Source organism: Ipomoea nil, unplaced genomic scaffold (assembly GCF_001879475.1).
Source record: "Ipomoea nil cultivar Tokyo-kokei standard unplaced genomic scaffold, Asagao_1.1 scaffold3162, whole genome shotgun sequence".
NCBI classification, from domain to species: Eukaryota; Viridiplantae; Streptophyta; class Magnoliopsida; order Solanales; family Convolvulaceae; genus Ipomoea; species Ipomoea nil.
In genome coordinates this window covers 132593-139454 of record NW_017619590.1, presented here as the reverse complement: position 1 = coordinate 139454, position 6862 = coordinate 132593, and the positions used below count along the sequence as shown (strand labels likewise).

Here is a 6862-nt window from a genome sequence, read left to right as displayed (position 1 = left end):
AGATATAATTCCCCACCATTAGTTGGGCATACTAAATAATCAATATTTGGTTCCAATTATAGTCCAACTAAATGAATAATTAATGAGGACATGATTCTCCATCATAGTTGGACATACTAAAATAATAAAATACGCCTTCCAAAACCAAGTTAGAATTCGGCTCAGAAGATATATTTTATTATTGGAATCCAAAAGAAGTATATCATACCACGCAACTTACTATAGTTAATCCAAATAACCAAGTAAGCTTCGTGAAAAATAATTAATAAAATGTGTATCTAAATTTTGGGAAGTGACTAAATACATGTTTTGCCAATGCAAACCACGAAACTTAGAATTATAATTGAACTAAATTTATAAATTCTAAGAAATTGAGATAAAGTTATTATCGAATGGGTTGATGAATTTATTGACATAAAACTTGCCCGTGGACTAAAGTTTTAATTCTATTAAATTCAATTAAACACTTATTATAGTATTTTATCTCAATTACTAAATGGCCAGAAGAATCTAGTGATATAAAACTTGCCTGTGGGCTAAAGTTTTACTCAATAAGATCCAACTGAAATTTTATGATGAAACAATTAGCAAATGAGTTGAAGAATCAAGTGACATAAAACTTGCCTGTGGGCTAAAGTTTTAATTAAATTAGATTCATTACAACCATACAATTATCAAATGGGTTGAAGAATCAAGTGACATAAAACTTGCCTGTGGGCTGAAGTTTTAATTCAATTAGATTCATTACAACCATTATGACAAAAAAAAAAAAAAAAAAAACACTTAAGAATCTTAATCCCTGTGGGCAAATTAAGATATATGACCTAAAGTTTACATCATAAAATTAAGCTTCATGATAGAGATGAGAATTATTCATAAAGTAAGTAAAATTCTTTATTTCTATCATTACTGATAAAACTACTAAACTACATCCCGATACATAATTGCCTGTGGGCTAAATTATGATCATAGTTCAGTATTTCATCCTAATTAATCATACAAATATAACGAAATTGCCTGTGGGCTAAATTCCATCATATTACATACAATTAATCACAATTGATATGTCTACAACTTTATATGACCCTAACATCTCAATATATAATTTTAACTGATTAAGGATGCTGTGGCTACTCCCCAACTAATTAAAATTATAAGATCACTAGACATTTATCAAATTTTATGTGACCCAACAACTCAATATATAATTTTAACTGATTAAGGATGCTGTGGCTACTCCCCAACTAATTAAAATTATAGGACCACTAGGCATTTATCATTGCCATCTTTATGTGATTTGAACTTTAGACAATTTTTAGTAAATTAAAGATGTTGTGGCTACTCTTTAATTAATCTAGAAATTGTAATCACTTGGCAAAAGGGGAAGTTAAAGCCTAACAAACGAATTAAATCAACACATGATAGCCAATTATTAGGTATACTCCCAGGAAAGTTGGTCGAGACGAAGCTCGGTTAAATACCAACTCCTTAGACAGAGTAGCGTCGCAAGGGGACTAGTAGCAACAAGGCTTTTAAGCCAGGGCCATAGGACTAGTATTCCTCCCCAAGAAACTTCCCTAAGTCATGTGTTCTCATGTTTGAAGTAAAATCGTCTGGGAGATCTATACAATTGTAGATTCACTTATGCATAAGGCTTTAAATTGATGAACTAAATTAGCGAACTAAACGTGCTTAAATTCAGGCACTACCGCAGCTAAAGTTTATGCATAGGTCCAACTTAATAAGGAACTAATATAATTCCATCCTAAAGTATGCACTTCTAAAGGCATAGTAAAATTGCATAATTTAAAAAAAAAAAAAAACAGAATATTATGCGGTGGACAAGTATGCATAAAATCAAACATTAAACTCATATATTCTAAATAAATTGCATAAACCAAAACAATTTTAAATATGAGCAATAACCTCAAAGTATACAATTAATATTCAAAACTAGCTAGTATGATTTCTAACCAAAAGAAATCCAAAATTTGAATAATAATATAATAGATGTATACTTTGAAAGGTTAAAAACTATAAGCCCACGTGGAAAAGTTTTAATTGCATAAAATCAACTTTGGGAGAAACAGGCTAAATTCACAAATATCAAGCCATAGTATATGTTTTATTCGTAAATAAAAAATCTCACAAATCTCAACTGCATAATTAAACTTAATATTATGCACTTAATGTGATTAAAAGCATAAAACAATTTAAAGAGTATGAAAAACACTATATTAATAATTAAAACTTAATAAACACTATATCCAAACACTACCGTTAACAAAATACGGTACTTAGTAATAATTATATTATCACCAACAACAACAAATACCGTTAACAAAATACGGTACTTAGTAATAATTAAAACTTAATAAACATGTTATAAGAAAAATAAAAAAAAAAAGGTGCTACAATTATTATTAACATATCAATCAAAGAGGTGGAATCCATACTTTAACGACCCATATAGGTCCTAAATAGCTTGTTCAAAATAGGTTTTAAAAGTCCCAAGTGAAAAATAGGACTAAAATATGCTCAAATTAAATGAGAAACCAACAAGCTGTCTTAATAGGCTATATTGTCCAAAATTAACCTAAGGATCCAAAAATTGAACGATATTTAATATAAAATCTATGAGTTAATAATATGCTATATCCAACCTTAATAAATGCTTTTCTAAATATACAATTATAATAAAATAATTTAAAAAATATACAAAGCATGTTGAGATTTTTGCATATTAATATATTATTAACTCATGAATTTTAAATAAATTGCAATAATTCAAGCAATTTAACATGCACATCAATATTAAATTAAAATTCAAACAACAAATTTAATACTTAATATTTGCTCAATATTGAATAATAATTTAATTGTGAATTTAATGCCAAAATTGAGAGAAAACTAAAGGGCATTAATATAACTCTCAATATTAAATTAAAATTCAAATAGAAAATCAAAACTTCATATTTGCTCAAAAATGAATAATAATTATTTAATTGTGACAAGAATTTTTATAATAACAATAATTCAATCACAAATAATGTCACAATTAATCTGAACTCAAATTTAAAAATTTTAATGCCAAAATTAAAGAATAACTAAAGGGCATTATTATTTCAAAATTAAGCAATTACTTAATATTTACCATTTACCAAAATCATTTACAATATTAATTAAGGTAATATTAATATGGCAATATTAAACTAAATAATTACCATTTACCAAAATTAATATATATAAATATAAAATAATTAAGTAAGGTAAATATTAATATATGGTAAATAAAAAGTATAATTGCATGTAAATAGGAGACTTACCAGTACAGTCATGCACGTCTTCTTCGCAGCTCTCTGTTCGGAACCAGCGACGCCTGATCTTGAGGAGCAGCGATCGGAGAGAGACAGAGGTGGCGGAGCTAGTGCGACCTTAATGACCGGAAATCCAGCCCACCTCCACCATCCTCCTCGCCGTCGTTCTCATGGCAACCGGCGACCGGAGGGAGCTGCGTCCATGGCGGTGTCCTCCCAGCGGCAAGGCTCACAGCAGAGAACCAAAGCCCACCGTCCGCCGTCCGCCGCAGCACCAACGATCGCCGCCGTGCTACGTCGCAAAATCCTCGGATTCCTTTTGTTGTCGCCCGTGAACCAGTCAGTCCCTTCTTCCATAGCATCTCCAGCCGGCGAGCTTCCATGAAACACCCAACGGATTCCGACGCCACTGAAGGAAGAAGAGAGAGCTGACGCCACGGCTCTGCAATTTGTTACCTTTGAACCGTATTCCTCCGGCCAAAATTCAATGGCGGTGTATCCCAAAAAGAAACGGCAACAACTTAGCAACAACAATAAATCAAGTCCAGAAGACAATATTCCGAAAAACATCATATACTAAAATCAATGTATATGATATTAATTAATTTTGATTTTAGGCAATACAACCAACCAGGCAAAGATTGATAGGGCTATGATACCAAATGTTAGATAATAAATTTAGACTAACATGAACTGTAGTAAACGAGTAACCTGTCTCGTTGCAGCGGAAGCTTTAGGATCGCGCAAATATCTCCAGCCATAGTCGTTGGTATTGCCACGAGATGGTAAACCTGCAGAATAAAGGTTAGTGTCGTTTTGTCTACCACTTCTCTCCCGAATACGTGATGGTACGTGTCCTGAACTCGGGAGCTGTGGGAGGACTCTTTTGCTTAGAAGCCTACATGCCATCAACATAGGCAGATATTCAGTTAAAGTTTAACTGAATATCCTGAGTTGCATAACAGATTAAGTCACTAATTGACTCAATCTCCTACTTGCACCACAGCCACCCAATAATACAATATATTATAATATATTGTATTTAGGGAAAATACTTACACCAGCTCTTCACTAGTGTAGACATTGGATGCAGTGATGAGATTTTGACCATCATTGCAATGATTCAGACGGGTAATATTTTTTACCGACCTCGGGAGAAACAAGCACAAGCTGATCAGAAAAGGGCAAACTTCTTTCGGCTAGAAGGTGATCATCTCACGCTGCTTGCAGTTTATGAAGCATGGAAAGCCAAAAAAATTTCTGGACCGTGGTGCTTTGAAAACTTTGTACAATCACGGTCTTTAAGGCGTGCTCAGGATGTTAGAAAACAGCTCCTTTCCATCATGCACAAGTACAAACTGGATGTTGTGAGTGCTGCAAAAGATTTTACCAAGATAAACAAGGCCATAGTTGCAGGTTTCTTTTTTAATGCTGCTAGGAAGGATCCACAAGAAAAAGGGTATAAAACCCTGGTTGAGAACCAGCCAGTATATATACATCCTAGCAGTGCTCTATTTCAAAGGCAGCCAGATTGGGTTATTTATTATGAGCTTGTGATGACAACAAAGGAATATATGCGTGAGGTCACAGTGATTGATCCCGAGTGGCTTGTAGAGCTGGCACCTCGATTTTTCAAAGTGGCTCACCCAACTAAATTAAACAAACGCAAGAGACACGAGCGCATTCAACCTCTTTATGACAGATATCACGAGCCTAATTCTTAGCGGTTGAGTAAAAGACGTGGTTGATATGTATGCAGGGATGGAGCCAGAAAAATACTTGAGCGGGGGCGAAGTTTAAATGACAGTTAGCAATATCAATTACGAAATATCAAACAATCATAATAAGGTTAAAATACAAAATATATTATAAATTACAATAGAAATTTTTTGATAGATTAAACGATAGTTAGAATCAGAGCAAAAAAGTATACTTGAGTGAGGTAAAAATGTAAAATAATTTGAATAAAATGAAGCATAATATAAACTTGTATACTACATTAATTAAATGATTCATAAAAAGTAGACTAAAAGAGCATTTAATTTGTTAATTAAATGATTCATAAAAGTAGGCTAAAAAATATTTATCTTGAGAAGGAATGAAAGATATAAAATAAATAAGTGAAGATCGAAAAGTATTTTTAATGAGATTCGAACCTATAACCATACACTTTTTTAAAAATTAAATTTAAAGCTCAAACAACTAAGCTACTCTAACTATTAATAAATCAAACAAATATAAATTTTATATAACATTTAATGCTATATATGTCGATATATACATACATATATATATATAAATGGGTGAGGTGGGGGAGTGGGGCAGCTGCCCCCACTGCCCCCATACTGCCTCCGTCTATGTATGTATGTTTTTTCAACAATAATGAACTTTTCAATTTTGGACGATTATATTTTGTCATAATATAATGTGTCAACAATTCAAAACAATGTATTCATATATGCAATGCAAATGAGAGCCATTAATGTTAATGTTAATGTTAATGTTAATGTAGTGCATTATTTAGTGTTTTTCTATACTTCATTCACTCCATTCTGCTTTTCTGATTTCGTTTTCCATTTGTTTGTTTCTACATTCAATTGTTGGTTATCAAAATGTTTGTTATTTTTTGAGTAAAAGGCAAGTTCTTGTTGGAGAGCTTGTTTTAGGTGATGAACTACGGTTAAGTCTTTGGCCTTTTCCAAAAAATCTTCATCTTCCATGCTAAGGTACGAAGCTTCGTATAAACTTAACAGTTCTTTAATATCAACACAAAGCTTCCGATGAAACTGTTTGCAACATACAAAATATTCATTTTCCTTGGTCGTTTGTTTTAATTATATCAACTCTTGGTACGTTATTTAATTTGTACACTAATTAAATTACCTTGGGCAAGCCTTCTTGTCTCAACAACCCAAACGGACCAAAAAATCAAAAATCGCCCGCACCGGCTTAGCTTAATGGTTCAGTGGGCAGTATTCGGGAGAAAAAACCAAGGTTCGAACCTCGGCGGCGGCAGTGTGGGAATTATGTTCAAAGTGGACAGATTCCTTGTTTTTACCGGCATTTGTCCTTGTCCGCTGAACCATTGAGTCACCGTGATTTACATCCTCCCAAATACTCTATCGGGTCGGGGTGTGGGAGGCCCTAGATTCTTGACATTCGTAACTGATAGAAATCGACTGAAGGTAATTGAATAATTACTTTTACCTAAAAGTCAAATTATATTATGTATAATTATATTGAAGTGTACGTGTATTATTTTTACCAAATATATTTTGTAAAGATACATATTGATTGAGCTCAATTTTTTGAATATATGATATATATTCATTCAAAATTCTATTAGGCATAGCATACTTTTAATTTTTTCATGCCTCGCTCTAACTTTTTAATGATTTTCAAAAAAAAAAAATAAGTAAATAAAATTAAAAAAAAAAAAGAAACTTCTTAATGTAGTAAGCAATAGTTAGGATCAAGTCTTTACCATTATATCAAAAGCTTTAGCTTATAGCGAATGTATAACTTTATTTCGTTATGCAACTACA

General features: G+C 32.2%; 1 pseudogene; it reads left to right on the top strand.

The window, feature by feature from the left end:
• The first annotated feature begins 3519 nt into the window (after positions 1-3519).
• Positions 3520-5065, top strand: LOC109167404 (annotated as a pseudogene).
• The last annotated feature ends 1797 nt before the right edge of the window (positions 5066-6862 follow it).